Source organism: Protopterus annectens, chromosome 3.part0 (assembly GCF_019279795.1).
Source record: "Protopterus annectens isolate FY-2018-M chromosome 3.part0, PAN1.0, whole genome shotgun sequence".
NCBI lineage: Eukaryota > Metazoa > Chordata > Ceratodontiformes > Protopteridae > Protopterus > Protopterus annectens.
The window spans coordinates 221,260,191-221,272,390 of NC_056731.1; the positions used below are offsets into that span (position 1 = coordinate 221,260,191).

General features: G+C 39.2%; 1 non-coding gene across 1 annotated transcript; it reads left to right on the plus strand.

Moving 5' to 3' along the window:
- Positions 1-1,207: 1,207 nt before the first annotated feature.
- Positions 1,208-1,335, plus strand: LOC122797500. The gene has a single exon (XR_006364177.1). It is a non-coding gene; the product is annotated as a U6atac minor spliceosomal RNA (small nuclear RNA).
- The last annotated feature ends 10,865 nt before the right edge of the window (positions 1,336-12,200 follow it).

Sequence of the window (12,200 nt, forward strand, 5' to 3'; positions counted from 1 at the left end):
ACAGAGACATGGGCGCAGAATTATTTTTATTTTTCCTGTTTTATGTATGCATGGTTTGTTTTCCAGTTGGGGTAGCAGTTATTCCCAGTGCTGACTAGATTCAAGTTGTCTGTTGGGGTGGTTACTTAATGAATGATAGTGGAGTGGATCAGATTGTTCAGGGACAGGTGTTGGGGGGTCTAGTGCCATCAGTTCAGCTAGGGTATAGATTGGTGCCAGATCCGTTGCTGTGTCATGGCGTTCAGATTGTCTCTTGTGCTGGACAGATGGTCACGCATGTGCTCCTCTGGTGCTTTTGTTGCTTCTCCCTGGTTCGTGTTACTTGGTTGGGTCGGTGGAGTTGTCAGTGTAGCCAGTTGTGCTGGCTGGTCTTTGTGTTGGTTGTTTTTGTTTTTGATCATTTAAATGAAATGGTTATGTGAAACCAGAAATTATATATTTTATATAAAAGACTAAAAAATATAAATCTGTCAACCACAGATCTGTGCTTAGTAAACATACTGTTATAGACAAGATAAGGCTATATGGACTATGACATTACAAACATCTCAGTGAAAATTCCCTAGCTAAGAATGAGCCAGTAGAAATCCGTTTTATTTTCTTTATCTGATAGCAGCAGAATCAGAAAATGGAAGCTTTATGTGTAGCATTTTTTATGGAATTAATTTTGTGTTGTAAGATTTGGCTTCATTGCTCTAGTGGGTGTTTCAGCAGGCTAAGGGCTGCCCACGAATAATGCTGAGGTCAGCACATGAGCAGTGCAGTTCTTACCATCGAGGAAGGGGAGGGCAGGTAGGATTAGCTTGCAAGGCATCATTTGTGGATCAGTTAAAAAGACTCTAAAGTTGAACGCCTTTGTGGCATATATTTGGTAGCCTGGAAACTTCATTGAGTAATATACATTTTCTGATGGTATGAAGTCGGTAACTCAAACATCTGTCATTTCTGACTCTGGTCCTCAGTGCATTTATGTTGAATTTGCAAGGAAATGCTTTTATGGGGAAACAGACCTGGAAATATGACGTACAATCTGGACATTCAGTGAAATTCTGTATAGTTAAGAATATGGATGGGGTCAGGCCAATTTGACACGTGGTTGTAGGGATTGATATACGCAGCTCTTGCAATAAGCAAAAAAAAAAAAAAAAAAAAAAAAACAAAACACATAAGCTCAGAAGACAGGTATGGTTGGGAGGGTGTGAAGGAGATGCTGTCTGAATGGAGAGAAGGTTAGCACTCATCCTGATAAAGATGGAAGAGGTCCTTGTGGCCTTTGCAACACACATATGGTTAAGGCATTGCCACTTACTTCATGGCATATTATCACCGTTTTGAGGCTAACATATTCTATATTAAGTTAACAACAGTCTTATTACTGTTCTTTAAGTTTTACATTGCCGGCGTTTTATGTGTAACTTAGTGGGGTTGTGTTTCTTGTGGATGAGGTTGAGTGGGAGGTAGGAATTTTATGACTGAATTGTGATTATGTTATTCTTTTCTCATTGCAGGTGCCAGTGGCTGACTGTTGGAGTTAATAGTGGAGGTTCAGACATTGCGGCAGAGACGGGCGAACATTATGGTCTTTTTTCAAAAGGTGGCCAAGACAGTCGTAAGAGGAGATAACCAGCAAAGGGAAAGCAAGCAGCCAGAGGAAAGAGAATGCATCAGTCACAATCCAGTAAGTTGGTGGCAATAGAAGCCTCAGACTTTGACACAGCACACGTTCCTCCTACAGGTAATACTATGGAGGGTTTGCCAGGCATGGGGAGAGGGAGACTCAGCTGGGTGAAGGGAGTAGCAGGTCAAGTCAGCCAGTGGGGGATCTTGCTGATGGTTCTGGGGGTCTGCAGAGTTTAAGTGGAGAGGGGTATTGTTTCAGGGAGCAGATTTTAGTTCTGGATAGCCCAGGTATGTACTGTGATAACTTGGTATCATCTATGAGCGGAATGATTCTCTCTTGAAGGACATGGGGTCAGATTTTGGGATGTGACCAGGTGATTGGTTGGCTACGCAGGCGCTGAGTCAGGGGAGTGAGGCAGTACTCTTGACTCCTCCTATATCTTCCTCAGTCAAAGAGATGATCTGGAAGGTGGGGTATGTTGATATTTTTGATTTAATTGACATGGATGGTGTCCAACATTTGTTGGAAGCTGAAACAGCAATTGGTAAAGACCTCCTGGCAGCCTTAGCAGCTCTTGGGCAAAGACAGGTGGGAAGGATGCAGCTAAGAATGTGGGAAAATTGGGCATTGGGCTTTTTCTACTATATTACAGTATGGTAAGAGAAGGATAGTGCATTGGCCCTACCTCTCTTGGTGTATTTTTTGACTATACGACTGGCACAACAGCTGCGGACTTGTAATGTTCAGCTGTGGTACAATCAGAGATTTTGCATAGGAAGGCAGTTGATTGGTCCAAGTATGGGGAGGTGAGGTTCCTAGACATATGGCTAGCCACTATGATGGACAGTTTCAGTGCGGGTATCAGGTGGAATAAGATAGGGGGAGAAGGGGTGGGGTGTGTTGGACCTTTAATGCTGGGAGATGTTCATGGGCGGCATGTAGATTCTTGCACAATTGTTCAAAGTGTGTAGGCATCCACCCGGCCGTGCAGTGTGGCAGATGTGAGGGTAATATGGCCAGGCAAGCCTCATCCCCCTCTGGTCAGAGCGGGTTAATGGGGCCAAAGGTGTGCATGGTAGGGGGGAATTCTTGTGGGTGGTTGGGGTCTTTCAGGGGGCAAGAGGAAGGTTTGGGGACACATTCTCCCATTGAGGTACAGGTTTTGTGGGGCATGCTCCAGCAATACCCCCATATAGCAGTGACACAGGAATTAATTGGGAATATTTTAGTTTTTTTTTTAATTAAATCTAAGGTGGTGGAAGATGAAACAGTTGGGAAAAAGTTGAGATCAGTGCAGGGGAGGGAAGATATCTTGAAAGCTCTAGTGGAGAAGGAGCCCCAAGTGGGTAGGTTATTGGGTCCATTTGATAGTCCCCCCTTTTAGCAGTTTTAATGTTTTGCCATTGGGCTTGGTGCCTAAAAAGAAGCCAGGTGAATTTTGGTTGATTCACCATTTGTAGCAGGTGTTAGGAATGGGATTGCTGACAGCTTCCCTTTTGTATTGTAGAAACCAGACACAGGAACTAGAAAATAAGAACAAACAAGATGAAACACACACCAACCAAAGAACCACCACTCTTTAGCACTTTCATTTCATTTATTTTAGAATGTCATCAGAAATAAAGACACTCCCCATCCCACTATTTAAATACAATCCATGACAATCACTTGATTTTAGTCCACCAACCAAAATCATTATTAGCAATAAACAAATTCCAGAAAGTGAATAATAATAGTAAAAAAAGTATATATTATGAATACAAATAAGTTATGACATTTTTGCAAAACATTTTCATAAAACATTTTTATAATTAATAAATCCTTTGAATTTGTAAAAAAACACTTAACGTTAGTAGCCTCATTTAAACCCAGTGTGTGATTTGCCCTGAGCTTAATTTGCCAGATAGATTCACGATAATCAATCAAAGTTTTAACATCACCAGATAAAAAGCCCACATCTACTTTGTCCAAAACATGAAAAGAGAACTTTTTAAAATCTGGACAAACAAGTGTATGCCTGGCCAGGCAAGAAGGAGATAAAAAGTTGAGATTTGAGATGGACATATTGAACTTAAGTAAGCAGACAACTTTTCATGTTTTAGACAAAGTAGATGAGAGCTTTTTATCTGGTGATTTTAAAACTTTGATTGAGTGTCATGAATCTGCCTGGCAAATTAAGCTCAGGGCAGATCATGCACCGAGTTTAAATGAGGCTATTAAAATTAAGTGTTTTTTTACAAATTCAACGGATTCATTAATTATAAAAATGTCTTACAAAAATGTCTTAATATATAATTTTTTACTATTATTATTATTCACTTTTTGTAATTTGTCTATTGGTAATAATAATTTTGGTTGGTGGACTAAAATCATGTGATTATCACGGACTGTATTGAAATAGTGGGATGGGGGAGTGTTTATTTCTGATAAAGTTCTAAAATAAATAGAATGAAAGCACTAAAGATTGCTGACAGCTTGTCTCATCTTCAGTTTTCCAGGTTCCGGCAGTTAGCTTCAATGGCAGTGGAAGAGCCGGTGGTGGTGCCAAACAAGGTGTGGAGGATTAGGCTGCAGTGATCAGGAGGTTGGTGAAGAAGTCCTGGGAAGTGTCTGCCAGGAAGGCATATGGTAGGCCACTGTGTGATTTTGATAGATTTATTTTACAGTTGCATGAGGAGGAGGATCTTTGGTCGGAAAAAATGCTGTTGAGATATTTAGTGTGGGCTCATGTGCAGGGTAGGGCAGTGCAATCAGTTAAGGTGGACTTGGCTGCAATCGGTATATTTGCTCATGTGGCTAGGTTGCAGGATTCCACTAAATCTTGGATGGTTGGGCATGTGCTGAAGGGATGGGGTAGGATGGAGGGCTGGAACAGAGAAAAGCGGCCAGTGACAAGGCATGTTTTGAACATTTTTTGCGGGGCCTCGCTGTGGTAAGTGAGGAACCAGTAGATTATATTTTATGGGTGACATTGAGCTTATGGATGTATTTTGGGGCTTTTAGAGTGTAAGAGTTGTTGGGATCTTTGGTTTGGGAGGACGTCATGTTACTGCCTGGGGCAGTTCACATTCGGTTAAGGACATCTAAGACTGATCAGGTTGGTAGGGGCACACAGATAGTTTTGGGAAAGGATAGGACTGATCAGATGTGTCCAGTGGTCTAGACTAGAAAATTCTTATCATCCCACAAGGGGAGTTCACAAGATCTGGTTTTCCATTCAAAATGGGCTAGGGTGATACCGGTGGGGGGGGGGGGGAATTGATTTTGGTGATGAGAAAGGTCCTACACTATATGGGTTTTGTGGGCAAGAGGTTTTCCACTCATTCTTTTCAGATGGGTAGAGCTTCAGATTTAGCAAGAGAAGGTAGCTCAATTAAGGTCATTAAGAGGGTGGGACAATAGTCTTTGAATGCTTTTTTATCTTATATTAGATGGTGGTTACTTCGACGGTTATTAATTTTTTTTTGTTAGGTAACACAATTGCCATCATATGCCACTCATATTTCTAGTGGGCAGCAAGGAGGGCTGCGGTTAGGATTAATGGCTCAGATTTGGGTTTGCAAAAGTTCGGGTGGACAGTTACATGGCATGGTATTAGAGGACTCAGGTGGAATCGGCTTATGCAGGAATTTGCAGTGATACAATCTCAGGTTGGGCTTCCTCAGGTCTTGGTGGTGCACTTGACAGGTAACGATTTGGTTCTAATGCCAAAGCATCAATTGGTTTACCAGATAAGGGATGATCTAATTGCCTCAAGGAAGTTGTGCCCAAGTGTGTGCATTGTGTGGTCTGAGATAATACCCCATTTGTCTTGGAGGAATGCTAGGAATTTCTTGGCAGTAGATCGGGCACAGCGTTTTGTGAACTTTAGATTGGTGAGGTAGTTGGGGGCAATGGGAATGCAGATGACTGACTATAAGGAATTTGCTGACAGAGATCCCATGTGGTTCAGAAAAGATGGGGTGTACCTCAATGAGTTTGGTTCAGATTTGTTTAATTTGAATTTGGGATTGTTTTTGGAGGATATAGTGAAAAGTTAGTATTAGTTGAGGGGGAACAGCCTGGATCAGGTTGGTGTGCAGAGAAGAGGGGCAGGCTTGACCCTCTTCTGTTCTCCCTCTGAAGTTCATTTTGGTGTAAGGAAGTTTGGAGTGATGAAAGTGAGTGGTTGGACACTGCTTTCACTTGGTGGTTTTGGCTGGATGTAAGGATTTTGGGCTGAAGGTGAGCAGTTGGACTCTGCCTGTTGTTTAAGAATAAGTGAGCAGAGGAAGGATGTGGCTTATTCAGGAAGGCTGAGTGGAGGTACGCTGCACTGATAGATGGTTAAAGGATGTTTTGATGATTTGTAGACTGAAATGAAGTAATGAACAATAAATTTATGACACAGTAAGTTATGTCTGTGAATTAAATGAAGGCTGTCAGAGGTCTTTTGGTGTGTTGTCTCTTTAATGAAGTGGAATGTGACAGATATTATTTGTTACTTAGATCATGACATGTGCTAAAGTGTTACATGTCTGGTGCTAGGTAATTCTGTTCTAAAGGGATATAGCACAAACAGGTTGAGTCAAATATGTGATACTAAACAATCATAAGCCTCCCTTTACTTTGTCAATCTGGGTGCCTGTTTTTCTGTTAAACCTCCACCCCATCTCCTATTGACTATTCCAACTCCTCTGTCTTCCTCTCACATTGTATATGTCAACACCTTGATAATATTCATAAATTCACTTATATCTAACCTCTGACACATGACGTCACTACTCTTTTAAGAACACCTGTATTTTCTTAGTATTGGTTTCACCACCCTCCTGTCCTTTCCTTCTACTTTTCTGAGAAATCTCCTTGCTCCTTCTGTCAATTTATTTCCTCTGCATTTTGTAGCCCTCTAAAGCTTAGGATTTCTATTATCTTAACAGGAACATACTTTGTTCTTAAGTCAAGGGTCAAAGTAGAATTAAAGTTAATGAAAATAGTAATACTTCAGACTTGGATGCTTGCCAAGACTGCTTCTCTCACCCCCCACAATGTACCCAGAATTGCCTCCATTTGCAGTTTATATGGAGCTACTAGCAGTATATTTAAATATGTTTGAAATGTCTCTTTTATTAAGCTTGTTGCTTCAGCGTGTACATAGTCCAGTATCCTGTGCTGCCATTATTAACGTTTTTGGGTTAAATTCACCTCTCTTGAGCCATTCATGTCAATTCTTTTTTTTATTTTTTTGTTATTCATGCATCAGTTCTTGATCAACATGTGGTTGTTACAACAGCTCTTTACAACATCTACTGAATGCTAAATTAGGTGCCTGCAAATAGCAAATCATATATCCCAAGTTTCCTTTTTGTTATTTAGTTACATTGCATCTTACCTAATAAACCAGGTGAACCATATTTACAAGTGTTAATTATTAACCCCCCCCACAGTTTACTATCACTGAATATGCATTGAATATTTGTATTTTATCTACATTTAGCAAATAGAACATCACATTTACTTTGGATACATTTGCTATTCATTGGAAATAGCAGTGACATGAACTTTTATCCGTATTAAATATATTGTTTTCACGTAATTTCAAACATACTCAATGTCCTTTTTTGATATCCAAAAGTACTTGGATTTCAGAGAGCAGCTCAAGGAGCACCTCTTCACCCAAGCAAAGTGCAAATGCACTCACTCAGGTCATATTCCCTGACCCCTGCAGCTCTCTCACACCTACCTTTATTGCTGTTTCATCCTTCCTTATCTCATCTTGTCAACCCATTACTTACTGCATCTCATTCATCCTAGTTCCCTCCTCTCTTTACATCTCTCAAACTTCTTCTCTTTTCTACTTCTCTTCCCTCTGCATGCCGGTTTTGCCTTTTTTTTCTGTCTTCTCCCCACGATATATTTTCTGCAACTGTTCTCGCTTGTTCTAATGTCTTCATACCTCTCTATATAATAATATGCTGCTATCCCTGTAGTAAAAGCCATCTCAGTCATTATGGTTACATCTTACCTATAAAGCTCTGCAGAGCATGATTCCATTTTTCTATCAATGTTTTGACATTATTAGCTACTTCTTGAATGTTGTGGCATGTTCTTGCAAGTGTAAATATATATATATATATATATATATATATATATATATATATATATATATATATATATATATATTTGTTTCTCAGCATATCCTTGTATCTAAAAATATGTTTTGTTCATTTATGTGATTCTATTCACCCGGGCTGTGCCTGCAAATGGTCCATTTAGATCAGTGCACTATCCAGATAAACAAATATAAGTAAATAAATAAAATAAATAAATTCATAACTCACACATGATCTACAAAAATGTGAACTTTAATTGGTACTCTACAGGGGTTAATATACAATTTTCTTCATTTATTGTTCACGTGCCGTTAACATGGGAACATGCCCACTTCATCATCACATAATTCTCTTCATGGGAGTTTTATATATGCTCATCTCCGTGTCTGTGGGATTTACATGCATATTGACGATGTTTCATGTTAAACATTCCATGACTGTATTTTGTCTCCTGCAACCTCCACACTAAATGAGTGCTAACCAGCAAATACAAATAAATTAAAAAATATGAACAATTTTAGGGAAGTACTGTTCATCATTTTAATTGTAGACAAGGATAATTATTCCCCTGGGTGTACTTTGATTTTACTGTACATTGCTTTATGCACTGTATTTGTGATTACATAGGTTCATAGGTTCATAGGTTTATACTAGGCTAATTACCATTAGGACCCTTATAAGCCTAACTGTGCAACCCAAATGTGAACCCACAAAGATGATTTATATTGGGGGGGTGATGCACTGACTGTCTTTGTCCATCCAAGACATAGGCACCAGACCAGATATGAACTTCCAATTATCCATTTAGTGGTCTAAGTTGCTGTTAAACGGGGAAAGGGGGGCATTCTCCCTTAAATGGATGGGGAAACTCTTACAGAGATTGGGATCACTCTTAAGAAAGTTATCTGTCTCTCCAACATGTTCTATTTATGTTGTCTTTTACTCTAGTAGTTCTGATGCTGTTTGTTCTTCTGATATGCAAAAAGTCCATCAAAACCATGTCCAGGGATGACTTTTATGCCAGACAAAGATTATTCATTACTTTATTTATTTGATATTTGTTTACCAGGAAAGTCTGACTGGGCCAGAAAATGCCCATTTTTAGCATGGGGAGAAAAGCTCCACAATCACAAAATTTCAAAGATCAAATACAGGTATTTAAAATCACAAAGTATCATATTACATTATAAAACATCAAGTACAAATATTTTAAATCACAAATATCATGTTACATTACAAAACATAGTGAAAAAGTGTGATGAGAAAAACATCAAACATATGTTTCATAGTCGAGTGCAATGAAGAGCAATAACATGAGTTGGAGAAAATATGTGAGTAAAAACTCACTAGTCATATTATTTGTTACATAGATTCGTATGTGATAAATGAGACCTGAGACAATTCTAATAAGGTAATTAAAGAGATATTAGAGATTACATGATTAGAGACAGTGAGGACAAATTGAGTGATGTTTTTGTATGAGAGATGTTCATATTATGGGTATAGAAGGCAGAAGGATGAAGAGAAAGCGTTTATAAGAAGAGTACATGGTAGGGTATCTTCAGGTAGCTTAGGTGAGTAGAGAAGAAAGAGAAAGAGAAATAGTTAGAGGAAAGGTCTGCAGAGATGAAATGAATAAAGTAAGATAGTTGTAAAAGAAAAGGAGTGGAGCAGGAGGCTGGAGAGGGGTTGTGAAGAGTGATCTAAGTTGGCAGGGATGTGTGAAGTATAGTGATTAAGTTCAGCCAAGACTGGCACAGGAGCAGGTCCAAGATTTTCTAAGGTATTCTTTTAGGCCAATAGTTCAGGTGGTTAGAGGAAGGAGTTCTACTTTATTTTTTTTGCTAGTGAGTATAAGTATAAGCTTTCTCCAAAGGATTTATTCTGTTTATTTATGGTGAGAAGTTGTTTGTCTTCTGATCTAAGAGGTCTTTTGGAAAATATATGTTTATTATAGGGGTAAGAGCTGGGCAGGCTAATGGTTTGTATAAGCTTTTATGTACAGTATTGTTATAAGCTGAATGCACGAGAGTTGGAGGCGGAGGTCCAGTCAGCTAAGGGTATGTAGACCTTTACAGTGATGACTAAAGGAAGACAGATTAGTAGAAAACTTGGCAATTTTGTTGTAGCAGCTTTCAAGTTTGTTTTTTTTATGGATGATTGTAAATTGATTAGTGTTGTTGCTCCATAGAGTAGGGAGGGCAGAAGGTAGGGTTTGGCTAGACTTATTTTGTGGGTGTACTCAGAAAATGTTTGTTTCTGTATAGCTTTTTGATGGGTTTTATTGATATTGCTTTGGATGTGGAGGTCAAATTTAAGATTATCATCTATTATGATTCATAGCAGCTTGGTATGGTGAACTAATTCAATTTCAGTGCCATTAGCTGAAAAGATTTTTGAAAGATGCATTGTCAGGGTGTAAGTTTTTGGTATAAAGAGGAGATTGTTTTTTGGGGGCTGAGTAGGAGTTGTGCTGTTGCAAGTCAGGCAATGGATATGATAGCTTTTTGAGTGATTTCTTGGAGGAGGTGAGTTAAGGTGTTTGAAAAGCAGATGTAGAGTCATCTGCATATTGAATCAAAGTGCCTTCACAAGAAGATGAATGTAGTTTAGTAGAGGGCCAAGCATGCATCCTTGTGGGACTCCTGTTGAAGTGGGAAGGTACTCGAAATGGATCCTTGCCATTTTACAGCTTATTGCCTTATTGCAAAGTAGCTAGAGAACCATTGAATAGATGGAGATGCTAGACCCAGGGTGGAAATTTAATTGAGGAGTTTACTGTGAGAGACCATGTCAAAGACTTTCGATGAATCTAGAAATACTGCAGATACAAGTTTATTAGAGTTACAAGCTTTATTAACAATGTCTGTAAATGATAGTGATGCAGTAGAGGTGCTGTGGTCTGGCCGAAATCCATGTTGCATATTGGTGATTAGCTTATTTTGTAAGAGATAGTGGAGAAATTGTTGATGTATACATCTTTCATGAATTTTAGAGAGGGGAGACAGGGATGCAGGGTTCTGTTATTGATCTATTAGTAAGAATGCTGATTTGATATGCTATTGCATCTGCAGCTAGATTTAAATATTTTGGGAGAAGGTTGCCGGATGAGGTGGAACAAGGTTTTAGTTTATATAAAAACATTTTTATGAGCATTATAGAAACTGGTTGAAAGGTAAAGTGGGTGGAGTTGTCTGTATGTGTATTGGAGAGGATGCAGATAGGTGAGTTTTGTGAAGGAAATGTATCGGGGTCCAATGTAGGGAAAGTTGTCTCTGTGGAAGTGAGTGTGTTAGGTGAGTTTGAGGTTAAGTTGGCTATGCATTCTATGAAGTATGTATTGAAATATGTAGCTGTTTGAAGAGGAGGAATGTTTGGGATAAAGGCTGGAATCCTTTCTCGTACCTGGGCTGATGATAGAGGATATGGAGGACAAGAAATTTTTAGGGTTGTTTTTATAGCTGTCTTGTAAAAAAGTATAATAATACTTTTTATCTTTATTAACATGTTTCTTGGCTTGGTTTTATAGATGTCTGAACAGTTGCCAGTTTTTGTAATTTTTTATTCTTTTGCCAGTTAATCCATGCTGTGTCTCTGTCTTTCATACAGAGTTTGCATTGGTCAGTGAGCCATGGGGTATGGCTGTATTTAATTCTTTTTGTACTCTGTGGGGATAAGGTGTTAAGAATATTTAGAAATGCTGCAGTGAAATATTCAACTGCATCATTTAAGTGGTGTCTTTTTAGGATGATTGCCTATCAGATCTGCATGATACTGAGCAAAGAGATAGTGTTTTGAGGTGATCAGCGTAGGACATTGTGTTTACTCCCTGTATTCATTTTGTAAGGAACCTTTGTGAATGCTCCAGTTGCTGCATGTGTCTGGTCAGGTGCATACTGAAGGGGGCATTATACTCTATTATGGGCCTGATGAGGGATGAGTACAACAGTATGATAACCTCTCTGGAACTTGATGCCATACCCTTGCTTATAAGTTTAGCAACACAGAAGGATTTTCTTACTACCATGGACACATGTTGGTTGAAGGCTAGGTTGCTATCTACATGAGTTACCAGATTCCTGAGTAATTAATCAACTTCTAGGTGTGTTTTATTGATGATGTACATACCAGGGGTGGCTGACTTCCAAAAGATACTATAATGCATTTCTTGATATTGAGTTTTAAGCCATGGCTTTGGCACCAAGCATTTGTCTGTCTTAGACTATCTTGAAGGGTGTTCTCATCTTGGGGGATTTAATTACTGCTCCCAGTTTGCAATCATCTCCAGACTTGCTTAGCCAGAAGACTTTGACATTAGTTTTGGCATCTGAGAAGCAGATGCCAAAATGAAGTGGGCTTAGCACAGAGCAATAGGGGACTCCATTTGTGACCAGCCTCTTTGTGGAAGTGGCCTCACCGATTATAATCTCCTGGGTCCTATCAGTGATCCAGCTAGCTATCCAGCATGTTATATAGGGGGTTTATAC